We start from the raw sequence: 18,190 nt of genomic DNA, 5'->3' as shown, positions 1-18,190 counted from the left end.
TGAATGTGACTGATGGATGTGGACTCCCCAATGGGTGAGTTCATTACTTAAGGCGGAATTTGACTTGCAACCCATCAAGCCTGGCAAACTCTTTGCCTTGAACCTCCCACACACGCCGCATTACAAGGTCTCCACACAATAGACCACGGGAAGAGGCTGGGTACTTAATTGTATAGAGGTATTCATACATATGCAGGTATTTCCTTGCAAACTCTCAAATATTGCTGGGAAGTCAAGCTTCACAATGCCTTCAATGATAAGTAATGTAGGCCATGGTATAATACCCCACTAAAATGTATACAAACTTGCATTCTTCACAGGGCATACCTGACTCCTCAGAAAATACATACGTTATTCTCCCCTCTCACCCCACTCCCACCCCCCCCACAGCCTCACTGAACTGCCCCGAATGCTAATTAGCACCAGCACACCTGACTCACATGCTTTGGGATTGTGTAATGTTGCAGCACTTCTGGTTAGGAGTGCTATCTACACTTACGTGGCTTATGTAGAGGCCACTTCGGTGCTCCCTTGATGTTGCTTTCCTGGGTGATTACCACCTACCTGAGGGAGGCTAAGCTCACTACTAGATTTGTTGACCTCCCTCTCCTTGCTTGCTGAGCCATCACCCGGTGATGGAAATCCTCAATTTCCCATTTCTCTGTCAGCCTGGCATCGTGATTTTTAATTCTGAGTACAGGCCGAAGACGCCTTTCTCCGTTTGGAGGAGAGAGGTGCCGTCCGCCGGGTATACCATTTGCAGACCTCTCGAATGCCTTGACCCTTGTGCACAAATCCATGGCTTCTAATCACAATCTCCTGCACTGAGGGGACTCCTATCCTACAAGTTATGGTATGCAGAACACCCCCCCTCCCGCTCCTCCTTTCTCCTCCTACTGAAGCCTATACTATTATTTGGACTTCTTCTCCTCGAACCCCACCAAGAGTCTTACAGATAACACAACACACAATACAGCGATCACGCCCTACCCCATAATGCATATAAAAGCCAATCCTCACTGAGCAATGGCACCTTTCATTATTTCTACACTTATTGGGCCCCCTTCATGTCCCCCACAGTATTGTGTATGTTCTTTGTTTACTTGTAAGGTACTGGGTTTAAGTGCCACATCTCAGACAGATATAGCTGCACTAACACATGTTCAAATGTTTGTACATCTTGTGGAAAAGTAAATTTTGCCATGTTGTATGTGCCTACGTGTTCCCCATATTATGCTATATGTTCATGATCGATATGCATGTATTCCCCTCTGATCGATTAAAGACGCAATTACAGTTGTGTCCATCTCTAGTATGCCAGTTTCCAGTTCTCGTGAAAGCAACGAATATTAGGCTTATGTAAACCTACGTTGCTACATTTTACAGTGTGCACGTTAACTCATTGAATTGTCCCCGTTTCTAGGCCTCAAAAGGGCCCAGACTCAGATTCAGTTCCTGTCTCCTGAACCCTCTCCGAGGAGCGATACAGCCCCCACCTGCATCCCTGACCCCTAGCTTACTTTCATGCCTCGCAGTGCCCGGCCCGGCCTGGCTCTGCCTCCCAGTCTGCCAAGAGTATGTTATGATTCTAGTTATCAGTCCGGCCCTCCTTCTCTGCATTCCTAAGCTACTGCATCGCATCAATAGTTTCTGTCATGGTCTAGCCTTTATGTCTCCATGTAAAAGAAATACTGTATTAATATTCATAGAATATTCCTCGTACATGCAATACATGTAGAATTATGCATGCACCAGTCTTAGAGTCTAGTAGCCTTTGCCCTGATAACTTTTGGATTCTATCAATATGTACTCCAAACACCAGATACCAGATATGCCTTAGGTACATGTCGCTCTGACACTCCAGACTTTAGTCTCCTCTTCTAGCGCAGAAGCCATAGCCCCCAGTTCTCCCTGGTAACACGTCATTGCCCATTTGCGCGCACCACTAGGTTAGAGGTCCCAGCTGCTCAGGTAGCCCCCTCCATGTTTCCGCCCCGTTTATGACACTTCTGTTACGTTTACATCACATGTCTATGTATACGCCCTGTACACGCCTTCTTGTTACATCATTTTACCCTTATCTTTCGCGACTGCTACAAGAAACGCCTACTGCTACGCCTACTGTATTGAATGTAATGCAATTGTTTTGATATATATACTGTGAACTGTTACTGAAAGTTGTCCAAGCCCCGATTTCCATTCCCCGGCAGCTGCCTTCATTCTATTCCCGTACAGGCTGTCCTGTTCCTGTCCTTTATGCCTGATTAAAGCCTGTCGACTCAAGATACCTCGAATCCTGACTCTTATTTATTGAGCTATCTGTTTCATTCACTGTATTAAAAAATAGAACCGGTAATTAATTATTTATTTACCACATAATGGCGCCCGAATAGGGACTTGCCCTTTCCCCACGCGCCGGCGAAGCCACGCAGGCCCCCTGATCCTCTGCAGCCGTGACGGAACCATACCGTGCACGTGCAGATATTTCTGCTTCAAGTATCCCTCAGGCCCACGGAGGAGACGGAGGTTGCGGTCCAGCATCCAGACGAGGCGGTGAGGAACGCGGCGAGTCCCGACCAGAGCCCAAGCCGAGAGTCCAAGGTCCGAGGTATCCGGAGGCCCACCTGTAACTGAAGTCCGAAGTTCGTAGTCCGTCGTCGTAGCAGTCCAGTCCAGTCCGAGGCCTTCCGTTCTTGCTGCCCGGTGAGTACCGTTGCTGGGGTGGTATCTAGACAGGGTCAATTAATTTGTCTCTGGTCCGTGGGTTTGGGTACACAGATCCAACACGAAGTGTCCACCTAGGTGGATGCGGGTCCTGACGTGTCTCTTTATGGGACCGGTAAGTTTCGTACTGTTTTAGCAGTGCATCTAGTCATTCTAGTAAGTTCCGTTCTCGAGAAATTCATGTGTTCTGTTCTCAGTATATCAGGTAATATTCTGTCCGAACTGTTATTTTAAATGTTATTCCATGTGTTTTCAATGTCGTGGTATGAGTGATTTGTTTTCCCAGTTATTATTGTGTTTATCGTGTATTGTATTGTGTCCAGACTCCAGCCTAAACTATGCCTCTATTCTCGAAGTTACGTCAGTTAAAAACCAGAAAAGGGTTATTAGAGGAAGCAGTTCCTGTCCCGCCTAGGGACAGTCCAGGTCATTTTATGTATCATAAGCATGGCTTAAGTGCCATATTATATCTAGACTTATGGGTGGAGTACACCAAGGAATTAGAAGAGAAATATAGATGGCCCACATCAGGTACGTGGGATGCCGAGTGCATCATGCGAGTAGAAGAAGCATTATGGAAAAAGAAATCCAGACAGTCCCAGAAAGATGCCATCGAGTTATGGCGCAAAGAATCTCATAGAAGAACCGAAAAAGAAATCAGAAAAACAGAATTAAGTAGGGAATCCTCAGAAAAAGCCCAAGAAAGGGAATTAATCGAAGTAGGTGAACGAGTTAAAACCGAACAGTCAGACAGACAGAGAAATGCCCTTATTAAGGGTATGTATCCTCTTCTGACCGAGGGCTAGCCGAGAGCAACCCCGGAAGCACCATGTAATTTTCCGCCGCCATTAGTTCCGATTAAGTTACGTCACAAACCGACCGCAGCTGATATTTTTCTCTCGTCCTATTTGGACGACACAGTCCCAGCATATGCAAATCCTGTTCCGCCAGCTCCCGTAAATAATGTAATTCCTGTTCCTCCAGCCAACGGGGCACCCGTTACAGCACCTGTTACGGCACCCCCAGTCCAGCCTACAGTACATGTACCCGCTACATCAGTTACTCTACCAGCACGTACAATACCCGTCGACGATTCTAGTCTAGGGGCCACGGGGGGAAGTCCTCCTGGAACCCCGCCTCAACCCAGACGTATCACACTACTCGAGCTACATGCACGAGCGTTACAGCGTTCGCCCAAACTTCAGTCAGTCGCAGATATCAAGCGAGCACTTACCGAATGCCGTTATGATCCGGTCCCAGGCGATGATGATATGGTCCTGTATTCAATACATGTAAGACGGGTGACCGAATATTTGGACACCCTACCGAATATGAAAGGTTATCTAGACAGAATATATCGTTTCATCCGTACAGGAGCAGATCCAGAAAGTATTGGCGACGCCATGATTCAAAGAAAAGTCGAGATTCAACTCATGCTTTTAAAGTTTCTAATTAATTGTTTAATAAGGGAACAAGATTATCCGGATAAAGATCCGGAAGAAATGAAAGTTCTGACCAGGTGGAGTGACCATATAGCCGAGGGAAGACACAAGACACAGAACTGTATAGAGAGTATGTACAAGAAAATCCGTAAGGAAATAATAAAGATACACGAGAAACGAGAAGCAGCACAAGTAACCGAGAAAGAAGACAACTCTTCTACTGAAGAGGTAGACGACGAGAATCCCTCCAGAATAGCGTATGTAGGTAGAACTAGACTTCCCGACCGACATTCACGCCTAGATCACAAGAAAGTTTTCCCTCCTCCAGCACCAGAACAAGGTTCTCTTGAACAAGTATTTCAAGCTACCGATCACATTCTGAAATCGCGAATCGGTTATAGTGAACTTAGTACCATGCATGAACAAGAACTAGCCCGATCAGCAGTCCGATGGACTACTGATTCTACCACTTTTCCAGACGAAATAGTGGCACAAATGTTTCTGAAACTGCCCCCAGCCGAGCAGCGACTGGTGGGTATGTATATGATCCAGCACCTCATTACACTGTATGAGGGACAGCATTCTGATCCAGGTCCGTTACATGATGTTCTGAACGAGTTACTCCAGTATAAATGGAGAGGTCTAGGTACCGATTTAATTAGTATCATTCTAGAACAGCGCCACAAATATCGAACGTTTTTGAATCCGCATTTTGTTCATGTCTCACCTCCAGAAAGTAAATCATTTTACATAGATAGACAGCATCCGTTACGAGAAGTACACCCAGTTAGGACAGCGGGTGGTGAACTAGAACGAGTATTTGTCTACACCCCTATCACAAAGATGGAACTCTTAGAGATGAAAAAGTTAATTCCCTGTCACGACAAAGATCCAGCAGGGTTCCATCGAGAATTAAAAGACATGCTCCGTATGGGAGAATACACGTATCCTGATATCATTAAAATGTTAAAGGTCCTGTTGCCCGCAGGGGTATATGAAAAACTCAAGGAACAAGAATGGGAGGTGGGAGAGAAAAAGATAGATTGGACAGCCTTAGAAGCTGAAGATAAATTCACGAGTACCAGGTACCGGTCTTGGGGGTAAAGTTAAAGAATTACCCGAGTTATTGATACAGGTTTTGCCAAGGTTACTAGCCACGAAAAAGGAAGATTGGGATGCAATCTCAGCCTGTAAACAGAAACAGGATGAAGACACTAGTGATTTTTATTCTAGATTTGAAAAATGTTTTATTATTAACAGTGGTCTAAAAACAAGTAGTGAATCGTACCCTCATCTTTTTGTTACCAAACTAGTCGAGAATTCAAGTCCACAAGTTAAAAATCGAGTATTGAAAGTCGAAAGTACCTGGCAAGCTAATACTCCGTCACAAATGTTACAAATGCTCCAGTATCACCAGAACAGAATCAGGGAAGAGCAAGAACATGAAAGAAGACGTATGAAAGACACGAAAATGAAAGTATTAGTTGCACAATCTGTTCCACAAGACAGTCAGAAGAGGGGTCCGAATCAAGCCAGTCATCCTGCAGCTCCCGTTAAAGGGACCTGCAATTACTGTAAACAGCCAGGTCATTTTATAAACGAGTGTGCAGTTCTGAAACACAACATAGCTACTGGTAAGACTAAAGAAAGACCACGTCCGCCTAGACAAGAACAAGTTTCACAGACTTCTCAGCCACCACAGAATGCACAACAGACAGTTCCAGCACCGCAGCCTATAGCTGCAACACAGCATGTTACACAGCAGATGTACCAGTATGCTCAGACAGAGTATCCAGATTATCAGCCGTATTCATGAAACAGCCTAGAGAGGGAGGTAGGCTTGCCTCTCATCGAGATACCTGTAGATCAAGAGGGTCCCTATGTACACAGTCAAGTATTAGGGAAAGACAGAAAGTTATTGATTGATACAGGGGCAAGTAGGACTACTATCAGTCATGACGAGGTTCCAGGGGCTCCGCTCTCAGGCTCTAAAAATGTTTCCCTTGGATTTTCAGGAAAGCCAATTGTTAATGAAATTTCGAAACCAATTACTCTAGAAGTTGGTCCCTTGTCCCGAACCACTGATTTGTTACTCACGAAATCATGTCCAGAAAATTTGTTAGGCATCAAGACATTAAAAGAATTAGGAGCAGTTATTTGCTGTTCCCCAGAAGGGGTCCGATTGTTTTTGAGAGACTTTAAAGGTCATTATGTATTACGTGATTTTGATCCAAGATTATTGAATGTACCACAGCATTTATGGGCGCAAGGTCCAACTGATGTAGGTTTTATGCATATCACACCCCATCGAGTGACTCTCAAGCAAGGTATAGTTTTACCACGAATCAGACAGTACAGATTGCCACCTGAGGCTGTAGCAGCCTTATCCAGAATTATTGATGAACTTATTGCTCAAGGAGTGGTTGTAGAAACTGACTCCAATGTATGTAATTCTCTTATCATTCCAGTCCTGAAACGTACTGATCCAAATGCACCCCCAGTATATCGATTAGTGATTGACCTTCGAGAGCTTAATAAATGTATCATACCTCAGTATCCAGTAGTCCCAGATATTTCATCCCTTTTGACAGCCATTGATTCTGAAGCTACATTTTTCACTGTTATCGATCTCAAGAACGCATTTTTCAGTGTCCCCATTCATCCAGACAGCCAGTACCTTTTCGGTTTTTGTTTAAATGGAAGAAGCTATAAACTCACACGAGCTCCTCAAGGGTTCATAGAAAGTCCTAGTATTTACAGTCAAGCACTTAAGAGACAACTAGACAATATCCGCATGCCAACTGACACTGCCCTGCTCCAGTATGTCGATGATCTACTGATCACAGCCCGTTCTGAACGTGACTGCGAGCGTGCGTCACTTACGGTTCTGTATTTTCTGGCCGAACAGGGGCACAAGGTGTCCCCTTCTAAATTACAATTCTGTGTCCAGCAAGTGGTCTACTTGGGACACTTACTGTCCAAGTGGGGTAGGCAGTTGACACCAGACCGTATCCAGTTAATAGCGAGTCTTCCACAGCCCAAGACACAGAAGGAGGTACGAGCTTTTATCGGCCTCACTTCTTACTGCAGACAATGGATTCCTCAGTATGCATTTCTAGCCAAGCCACTGATACAGTTAACGACACAGGAGGCAGCCGTATCGACTGTCCTCCCTTGGACCCAGGAACATACACTTGTTTTCAATGAATTAAAGAAAGCCTTATGTCAAGCACCTGTTCTAGCAACACCCAACTACAGTAAGCCTTTTACACTTTTTGTTACAGAACGTGATGGTACTGCATTATCTGTTCTCACACAAGATCAAGCAGGACAATACAAGCCCTGTGCTTATTTTTCGAGCACATTAGATCCAGTAGCCCAGGCTCTGCCTGCGTGCCTCAAGTCAGTTGCAGCCACAGCTCTAGCTATCAGACAAAGTGATTCCATAGTGTTAGGACACTCCCTGACAGTACAAGTTCCACACTCCGTGGAAGTTCTTTTAAACCGAACACAGACTCAGCACTTGACAATTGCACGTTTAACAGGTTATGAACTGACACTGTTCCAGCCACACATAGAAATCAGACGCTGCAACATTCTAAATCCTGCTACACTGTTACCGTCAGTTACTTCAAATCCTGCCACACATGACTGTGTGGAAGTTGTTAACACTATGACAAAGCCAAGACAAGACTTGACAGATATTGCATTACCTGATCCTGACCTGATACTTTATGTGGATGGTTCATGTATGAGAGCAAATACAGGAGAACTAGTAGCCGCGTATGCAGTGACTACTGAAACCGAAGTTATAGAAACACATCGTATTGACACCTTGTCTGCTCAAGCAGCAGAGCTAGTAGCTCTGACCCAAGCCTGCATACGTGCCAAGAACCTGAAAGTAAACATATACACAGATTCACGTTATGCATTCGGAGCCGTACACGACTTTGGAGTGCTCTGGCAAGAACGAGGTTTCATGACTTCTCATGGAACCAAGATTCAGCATGGTCTCCTCATTCAAGCTCTGTTAGATGCAATACATTTACCGACAGCTATCGCTATCATGAAGTGCAAGGCACATACGAAAGTCACTGACATCATTTCCCAAGGTAACGATTTAGCAGATCGCACAGCCAAGCTTACAGCTCAGATTCCAGACGTTCCAGTTAACACGACACAGACACTCACTCCAGATCAGACTACTTGTATGACAGTTAAGGACCCTACACAAGATGTCATAGACATACAGTTACATGCTACTCCTGAAGAAATCAAGAAATGGTCCGAACAAGGAGGGGTCCAGACAGATCAAGGATGGTTGACGAAGGGAAAAGCCACATGGTTTCTCCCCGACTCTATGGTTCAAGTCATTATTAATACCGCACATAGTCCAGCACATCTAGGAGAAAAAGCTATGTTAGACAGTATTCAGAACCTTTGGTTCAACAAACATTTACGAGCTGCAGCCAAGCAGAAAGTCCGTACCTGTATGATATGTTGTCAGTTCAACCCAGGTAAAAGTGTCCCGGTGGAACAAGGTGGATTCCAACCTCCTGACCACCCTTTTGAAGTCCTCCAGATGGATTATATTCAGATGGAGCGATGTCGAGGTTTCAAGTATGTCCTCGTAGTTGTATGCGCCTTGTCCAGGTGGACAGAAGCATATCCAGTTCCAGATTACACAGCCGCGACCACTGCCAGGCAGTTGGTTCGTGAATTCTTTCCCCGCTATGGACTCCCTAGGGTCGTGTATTCTGATAACGGCCAGCCATTCTCATCCGAGCTCATGAAACATGTTTCCCTTCTGTTAGGGTACCAGTGGAAGTTCCATTGTGTGCGCCATCCTGAAGCAGCCGGTCTCGTAGAGAGACATAATCAAACTTTGAAAATCCGCATTGCTAAAATTTGTAGAGAAAAAGGTGTAGACTGGCTAGTAGCTCTGCCAGTTGCTTTATTCTATATGAGGATGGTTGCACATTCCAGATCAGGTCTGTCCCCATATGAGGTCGTATTCGGCCGCCCCCCAAACATGTGGGGTACACCTAGACCCCGCAGTATTACAGATGTTTCCAGTAATATGCTGACAGATTACCTAGCTTCCTTGATGTCTGCCCTACACTCTTGTCGTTCACAGGTTGCCGCCGCATTTCCAGACAACACCGAGGTGAAACCGCATGAGGTAGTTCCCGGTGATCTTGTATTCGTCCGAAATTTTGATCGTTCAAGTCCGCTGGAGCCCCGCTGGAAGGAGCCTCGGATGATCTTACTAACAACAAGGACCGCGGTGAAACTCGAGGGCAGGAAGGGGTGGGTCCACCTGAGCCACATAAAGAAATTCCATGGATTCCGAGAAAAGACTTTTGCTAAGGACTGCCTTATTCCTAAAGACTGCCTAAAAACAGACTCTGAACTTGACTCTGAACTCAAAGTTCCCCTGTTAGAGAAAACTCCGCAACAGGAGTATAAAGATAAACTCAGGTCTAGTAAAATAAGTCAGCCAGTTTAATTGTCTAAGTCCCTCTCGGGTGAAACGGTTAGACAGGTTCCTGACATGTATGAGATAGACCCCCACAGTGAGAGAGTTAGTCAAAACTCTAAAAGATGTATTATTGTTCTTAGTTTCTTGTTATTTTTGAGTCTTATGGTTACCTGCACAAGTTATGCATTACATTTATGTTTTCCAGTTTCACATGTACATATGTTTTCTAATGCTACAGTAGAGCACACATTTAGTGATCTGCCTCCTCACGAGCTATCCTATCGTCTTGCTATGCGAAATAATACATTCATCCGAATGTTGCACTATTCACACCAGACCAGCAATGCCACTAATTGTTGGGTATGTGGTCGACTCCCCCCTTTCCAGACACCGAAGGGAGTTCTGCCACTCTTTCCTTATCCGTTTTCACATAATGGTTCGTGTGGAGCATGGTCCACGTTAAAATCATCCTCCAATGATATGTCCCTTCTGAATAGAACATGTTTTCCAGACAAGCAGGGTCTCTCCCATAGAACAGGGTTAGATCTAGAAAATGAAGTATATGATTTAGGTAATTATTCTTCGAATTTCATGGTCCTGAATGTTCAGTCCGATACTACTCCAGATTTGCCTGCTATTTCAGTACTACCAGTCAAAGGCGAATTATGTGTCAGAAAGAATGGTTCCGCACATGTAGGACATAGTGATTGTACTACTACTGTCGAGTATAGTGACAGTGGGAAATCTATTTTCAAAGCCTCACGTCATTCTTATTTTGTTTGTGGTCAGACCGCATATGTTCGTCTGCCCCTCGATTGGGATGGAACATGTTACATTGCCTTCCTACTGCCACCAGTTTTTCTAGCCCCATCTGATTATCACAGAAACACACATCTAGTACACATTAGACATAGAAGGGAGATCGAGTCCCCAATTGTCGATCAAACTGAAACTACTCTAGAACAGTATCAAGACTTCAATAAAGGTTTCTTCTTCTTTATAGGACCTATCCAGAATAGTAAGTTAATACGTAGGTTAACCAGAACCCTTGAAGCAGTAGTGACTGAGACTCCTCTTCAGTTAAGTTACCTAGAGCAGAAGTAATCTGCTATGCGTTTTGTCGTGCTCCAAAATCGTCTCGTTCTTGACGTCATACTGGCCGATAGAGGAGGAGCATGTAGAGTCATCGGATCTAGTTGCTGCATTTTCATTCCTAATAACGCGCCGTCTGTTTATTCAGCTATAACCAGACTTCATAAAATTGCCCATCAGTTACACCAGAATCCAGGCACCTGGACATGGTCCGGTTGGCTCTGGAGTATCATATCTGCCTGGGGATGGAAAGTATTGTCATTCCTGGGTATTGCAGTAATGATCATATTCAGTTGCTGCCTCTGTATACAATGTGGCCCTGCGATTTGCGGCATGTGCGCTACCTCTTGTACTCCTAGTCCTAAGTCCCGTTCCAAGACAATTCGAGACGAGCAAATGATGCTATATGGAATGATAGATAGTATCATGAATATTGATGTTTCCTGATGGAAACGTAGGGCACAAGGAGGGAATGTGGAAAAGTAAATTTTGCCATGTTGTATGTGCCTACGTGTTCCCCATATTATGCTATATGTGCATGATCGATATGCATGTATTCCCCTCTGATCGATTAAAGACGCAATTACAGTTGTGTCCATCTCTAGTATGCCAGTTTCCAGTTCTCGTGAAAGCAACGAATATTAGGCTTATGTAAACCTACGTTGCTACATTTTACAGTGTGCACGTTAACTCATTGAATTGTCCCCGTTTCTAGGCCTCAAAAGGGCCCAGACTCAGATTCAGTTCCTGTCTCCTGAACCCTCTCCGAGGAGCGATACAGCCCCCACCTGCATCCCTGACCCCTAGCTTACTTTCATGCCTCGCAGTGCCCGGCCCGGCCTGGCTCTGCCTCCCAGTCTGCCAAGAGTATGTTATGATTCTAGTTATCAGTCCGGCCCTCCTTCTCTGCATTCCTAAGCTACTGCATCGCATCAATAGTTTCTGTCATGGTCTAGCCTTTATGTCTCCATGTAAAAGAAATACTGTATTAATATTCATAGAATATTCCTCGTACATGCAATACATGTAGAATTATGCATGCACCAGTCTTAGAGTCTAGTAGCCTTTGCCCTGATAACTTTTGGATTCTATCAATATGTACTCCAAACACCAGATACCAGATATGCCTTAGGTACATGTCGCTCTGACACTCCAGACTTTAGTCTCCTCTTCTAGCGCAGAAGCCATAGCCCCCAGTTCTCCCTGGTAACACGTCATTTCCCATTTGCGCGCACCACTAGGTTAGAGGTCCCAGCTGCTCAGGTAGCCCCCTCCATGTTTCCGCCCCGTTTATGACACTTCTGTTACGTTTACATCACATGTCTATGTATACGCCCTGTACACGCCTTCTTGTTACATCATTTTACCCTTATCTTTCGCGACTGCTACAAGAAACGCCTACTGCTACGCCTACTGTATTGAATGTAATGCAATTGTTTTGATATATATACTGTGAACTGTTACTGAAAGTTGTCCAAGCCCCGATTTCCATTCCCCGGCAGCTGCCTTCATTCTATTCCCGTACAGGCTGTCCTGTTCCTGTCCTTTATGCCTGATTAAAGCCTGTCGACTCAAGATACCTCGAATCCTGACTCTTATTTATTGAGCTATCTGTTTCATTCACTGTATTAAAAAATAGAACCGGTAATTAATTATTTATTTACCACAATCTAATGAACTTTTGTTTTACCATGTACCCTCTAAAATCTATAACAAATAACAAATGAAGTGAATACAGGATAACATACATACTTGCTTCATAAATACCATACCCTGTCCATTCCACAATTTCTCCTTTTTTATTTTCCATTGACCCCCACACTTTATTGAACCCTTCCCTAGCTTTCACACTGGATTCAGAAAACTTTCTTAGCAAGTTCAGGTCAGCGACATCAGATGGCACCACAGGACATTGACAATGGTGTTGTAGGCAGCCCAAATACTGGGGATGTTGGAATGAACGAAACAGCTTCACACGAGGACACCATGGCAACTATGGCAACTGTTAATTTTTTCTGGTGCTTCTTATGCATGGGAGCCTTTTCTTTTTTCATAAACTGATTTTTGTCACTTTTGTTTCATCAGATCTTTAGGCCAGTGTTCCCTCTTAACTCTTCAGCTTCAAAAAGAAGGAGTGGTGTCAGAAGCATATGATAATCAAGACCTTTGTCTTTTGTGGCTGGGTCTGAAAACATGATTTATCAGTCACCGTAATAGTGACATATTCAATCTTCGGGCAGTTTTATTTAGAACTTATGCTGAAGCTTTCTAAGTAAATTGCTGTCAATGTAGATTTTTTCTGATTCAAGGTAGAGTGGATTAACATAGGCAAGACGAGATTGAATGATACTGTTCACAACAAGATTGAATGATACTGTTCACAACTGGGGTATGCCTAGAGATCAATTAAGAGGAGAACCTTTCTAGAAATGGAAGGTGGGTGAAACAGGTGCAAGTCACATTTCTAGGTAGGTCTTCCAAGGAAAAGGTAGTGTCCAAAAGTACTCCTAAATTCTGCACCACTGTGAAAGGATCTGAGGAGCTACACATTATTTATTTTATTTTATTTTATTTTGAGAGTTTTATACAGCGCGAACAAGATCTTTGCAGATATCAGAGCGCTTTACAAGTAAAAATACAAAGTAAAAATACAAGGTAAGAAGCGTATATACAAAGTAATATATGAGGTAGTTAGGTACAAGGTGCTAGTTACATGGGTAGGTCAAAGGACATGAGGTAGGTCACAGGTGTGGTAGTGTAGGTACACTGAGTATAGACAAACAATTGTGTCAATAGCATAAAGTGCAATAACAAGGAGCATATACTTGCTTAGGCGTGTTTAGAGTATATAGAGTTTAAAGGTGGGCCTAGTTGAGGTGGGTGTGTGCAGGATGTATAGTCCCACAGGTGCGACAGTAGAAGGGAAGTAAGGATCGCTGAGGTGGAGAGGGTAAAGTGTGCAAAGTCAACCAGGTGCGTCAACAATATAACAATATACATAAACAACCAGGTGCATCAAACATTATAACAAGATACAAAGATTGAGCGTATACAATTACGTAATTCGATAATACAGGGTACAGATTCATGTGATACTCATGTGACATTCATAGTGATACGTAGAATAGGTCATGTGTATTTTGCCATGAGGATCGCTTTAACTTCCTTCTTAAAGATTGTATTGGAGGAGATGAGCCTTGTTTCAGGAGGGAGTGAGTTCCAGATCCTGGGTGCCATACCTGAAAAGGAGCGTTTATACGTTTTTTCCTTCAGAAATCTTCGAGGTTTCAGCAAAAGATTGCTTGTGCTCCTAGTAGTTCGGGAGCCACCCGAAATTGTCAACTTTTGAGTGAGGTAGGCGGGTGAATTCAGATGCACAGCCTTGTGTGTCATGCATGCGATTTTCAGTTGAATTCTGGCTTCAAAAGGTAGCCAGTTCAGTGATTTAAAGTCCGATATGCGAGTGTTTTTTTGAGCCTGTGACGAGTCTCGCTGCGGCGTTAAGGGACGCTCTTAGGGGTGCCGTTGTAGTTAGGGGGAGCCCACAGAGGGCGGTGCTACCGTATTCTATGTGCGGGATGACTATAGATTGTACTGCAGTTTGGAAGTCTTTGGCCGGAAGGAAGGGTTTAAGTTTTCTCAGGGTATTGATTTGGAAGTTCGCTCCTTTGGTTGCCTTGCTGATGTGCTGCTGCATGTTGAGATTGGTGTCAAGTGTTATGCCTAAAGATTTTGCTGAGTCTACTACGATGGGCTGTACATTTAGAGCCGTTAATTGCTTAAGCCATGTTTGAGCCGTGGATATTTTAGCGGGAGGTGAGATCAGGAGGAACTCGGTCTTCAGAGCATTGAGTTTGAGGTGATTCTCTGCAAGCCAGGATTGGGTGTTTTTGATCGTGGTGTTCAGCAGCATGATGTCCTTGGGAGATTGTATTTTGAGATAAAGTTGGGTGTCGTCGGCATACATGTGAAAGTGCACATTAGAAGCCTTTAGCAACGTGGTGAGAGGTTCCATAACTAGGTTAAACAGTGTTGGGGAGAGGGAAAATCCTTGAGGTACGCCTAGCGATACCGGTACCGGAGAGGACAGCAGGTTGTTGCTTTTGATTCTTTGTGTCCGGTTGTGTAGAAATGAGGTGAACCACTTTAGAACAGTCCCAGATATGCCCATTCTTGTGTTTAACAGTTCGAGTAAGTTCTCATGTTTAACTGTATCGAATGCTGAGGAGAGATCCAGAAGGATGAGGAGACAGGTATCGTTTTGGTCTAGGATTTGGAGGGCATCGTCCACTATGTGAGTCATGGCAGTTTCGGTACTGTGCCCTGCTCGGAAGCCTGACTGATGAGCGTTTAGGAGATCAAACTTATCTATGTGTTTAGTCAGTTGTAGTTGTACGCATTTTTCCAACAGTTTAGCGAGAGTGGGAATGTTTGTAATAGGGCGGTAATTGATTAGATCAGTGGGGTCTGCTGTTGTTTTTTTTTAGTAGCGGTGTGACTTGCCCTACTTTGAGGGCGTTGGGGATGGATCCTTGTTGAAGCGAGCTATTGATAATCTTAGACCAGAGTGGGAGAAGCCAAGGGGGAAAGTCTTTTACAGCGTTAGCAGGAAGGGGGTCAGAGAGGTGATTGGAGGGTTTCAAGGCGCTGAGCAGTCTGCCAATTTCTTCTACGGAGTAAGTGTCAAAGGATGACCAAGTAGCATTGTTCTTTGGTTGAGGTATTGCTGTGTGTCGGGGGTTGGAGTACAGGATAGCGTCATTGAGGAGATCGCTTCTTATTCTCTCAGTTTTTTGGATAAAGAAGGCAGAGAAGTCTTAGCAGGAAGGAGAAACGACCATGGAGCTGATTGTCTGGGGATGCTCTTTGGATTGTGTTCTGACCAACTCAAACAGCCTTCTTGGACGGTTTTTAGCCTGGGCGAGCTGGAGGCTGAAGAAGTCTCTTTTTGAGCGTTTTATTTTCCTGAAGTAGGCGTTTCTCTGTTTCTTTAGACTTTTTAGGTGCACTGCAGAAGGGGCTGACCTCCAGGTGCGCTCTGCCATTCGCATCGCTCGTCTATCCTCATTGAGGCTTCCGTCATACCATGGGTTGGAAGTCTTCTTGGACGAGACTCTTTTCAGTTGCATGGGCGCCACCTCATCGATTATTGTGGACATAGTATTGAGATAGAAGTCAGTCAGAAGTTGAACGTCTGTATCGCCGGGAGGGGGAAGTAGCCTATTGCAGCTGTTAGGTGGTAGGGTGTTTGGGTTGAGTTTCTTCCAGTCTCTTTTCCACACTTTGTGCTTAGGTGGTTGAACTGAGTTAAGTCTGGTTTTTTCCTTGATGATGAAGGAAAAGGTAGTGTCCAAAAGTACTCCTAAATTCTGCACCACTGTGAAAGGATCTGAGGAGCTACACATTAGAACTGGCAATACAGTCGTGTCCTATTCTGTGACTGCTGAAGCAGTGGAAATTAAGATCTCTCTTTTGGGTCATCTTCAGGGTCATCTTGTGGAAGTTATTGGCCATCCATCTCCTGATGATGGCAAGGGCCTCCATTATATTTATGTCTTTTGATTGGGAAACGCTTGCACCCTAATTAGGTTACATGTTGTCAGCGTACATATGCAAGCATACCCCTGCTTAGTGAAGCACTCTGGCATGTACATATTAATGGTCAAGAGTATTGACCCTTGTAGAGCTCCACAGTTGCTGTTGTTTGCCTTCAGAGAGTATCCACTAGTGATCTCCCTGAAATGAAAGATTATATCAACTTAAGGACTGTACCAGTCAGTGATATCCAATCTGACTGGTAAATCCAGGAGAACAAACATGCCAATTTCTCCTTTATCAATTAGCTGGTCTTCTCTTCCATGTAATGATTTTTTTTGTTTCACACGTATATGACTCAACAGTTTCAGTCGGAGGACACAACACAGTTTTTTTCTGGAATGTTGGGAGTCGATTGCTTTTAGTAGGGTTGCAAATTGTTACTCTCTACCTTTCGCAATGAGGTCTCCACACATTCCTCCACAACCTTTCCTCTGTTCCCATCCCCCATGCATCTGTATACAAGAAAATGCTCGGTCCTAGATTAAACTTTCCATTCAGAAGGTTGCAAAATCACAAAGGTGAAATGGTGTTTACTCCCCCTTCATAGGAGGATGGGGACGAGTTTTGAAACTCATTTATATGTTCAGTTCAGAAACAAGCTCCTAAATAGAGAATGGTTCCAGATGGCAAATTTGTCTCATATTTTTCGGTGTCTTCAGCTGTACGATTGGAGGGTGTCCCGCGACTTTGAGGATGCATATTACCATATACTAATAGCAGAGAAGGATAGAAGGTGCTTATGCTTTGTTGTCGGATATGGCCAGCGCTAGTTTGTAGACTTTCCCTTTTGTCTCTCCTGGGAACCAACAGTATTTTTTTGGGATAAGCAAATTTTATCGGTTTCAAAAACATAAGAACAAATCAGCCAATACACGAAAATCACAAATATAAGTTCATTCACACAAGCGCTACAGCCCCCAATCACGATCCCCATAAAAACATTTGCAAAAGTTGGAACCAGATTACTCAGGACCCTCCACGTTCCCCAACCACTTCCCCCACACTCTACAGTATTACTTGACACACCCCTTAGCTTTGTAGAGGGACTTCTCTTGAGTCTCACACCAGTCCACCCCTCTCCGCCACCTCTCAAGGGTGGGTGGGTCGGGGCTTATCCAGGCTACCGCAATGTCCCGCTTGGCCACCATCATGGCTGTGTTGAAAAAAAAGCACTCTCGGATGAGCATACAGAACCTGGACCAGAGAACGGAAGTGGGGCCGAACCCCATCTCGGTCAGCATGCCCTGTAAATAAGTCCATTCTACTGAGTCGAATGCTTTTCCAAAATCTATGGACAATAGTGCCAAGTATGGGGTGAGCAAGTGTCGGTTTGCCAAAGCCAGGTGCAGCTTTCGGAGGCAATGGCTGGTCCCCTGCTGAGGCATGAACCCGCATTGATCCGGGTGCATCAGTAAGGCCAAGTAGGGTTTCAGCCGCTGGGCCAGAATGGTGGCATACATTTTTTATTTCAGTATTAAAGAGGGATATGGGGTGATACTCTGCACACAGTCGGGATGGGGGCTGGGACTTCGGGAGGACCACGATGGTGGCAATGTCCATCTCTGGCGGAAAAGAACCCCTTTCCACGGTTTCTTTAAATAAGTTTGCTTGGTGGGTCGCAAGGGTGCTTCGGTATGCCGCGTAATACTCCTGTGGAAGGCCACCCAGCCTCGGGGTCTCACCTGGGGAGACCAGGGTGATCGCCTCCTCGATTTCTTTCAAGGAGATGGGACGATCTAGGTCCTTCTGAGCCGCTGGATCCAGCTTAGGCTGGCACGCCTCACCCCGGTCAAGGAGAGCCGCGACAGTCAGCTCGGGATGTGCGCTGTGTACAGCTTCCGGTAGTATGCAG

General features: G+C 44.7%; 1 protein-coding gene across 1 annotated transcript in view; it reads left to right on the top strand.

The window, feature by feature from the left end:
* Positions 1–18,190, top strand: part of EPG5 (ectopic P-granules 5 autophagy tethering factor) — a 582,198-nt gene that overhangs the window by 227,769 nt on the left and 336,239 nt on the right. The gene's annotated exons all lie outside the window — the stretch shown is intronic.

Source organism: Lissotriton helveticus, chromosome 2_1 (genome assembly GCF_964261635.1).
Source record: "Lissotriton helveticus chromosome 2_1, aLisHel1.1, whole genome shotgun sequence".
Classification (NCBI taxonomy): Eukaryota; Metazoa; Chordata; class Amphibia; order Caudata; family Salamandridae; genus Lissotriton; species Lissotriton helveticus.
This window is presented reverse-complemented; position numbering and strand designations above follow the sequence as displayed.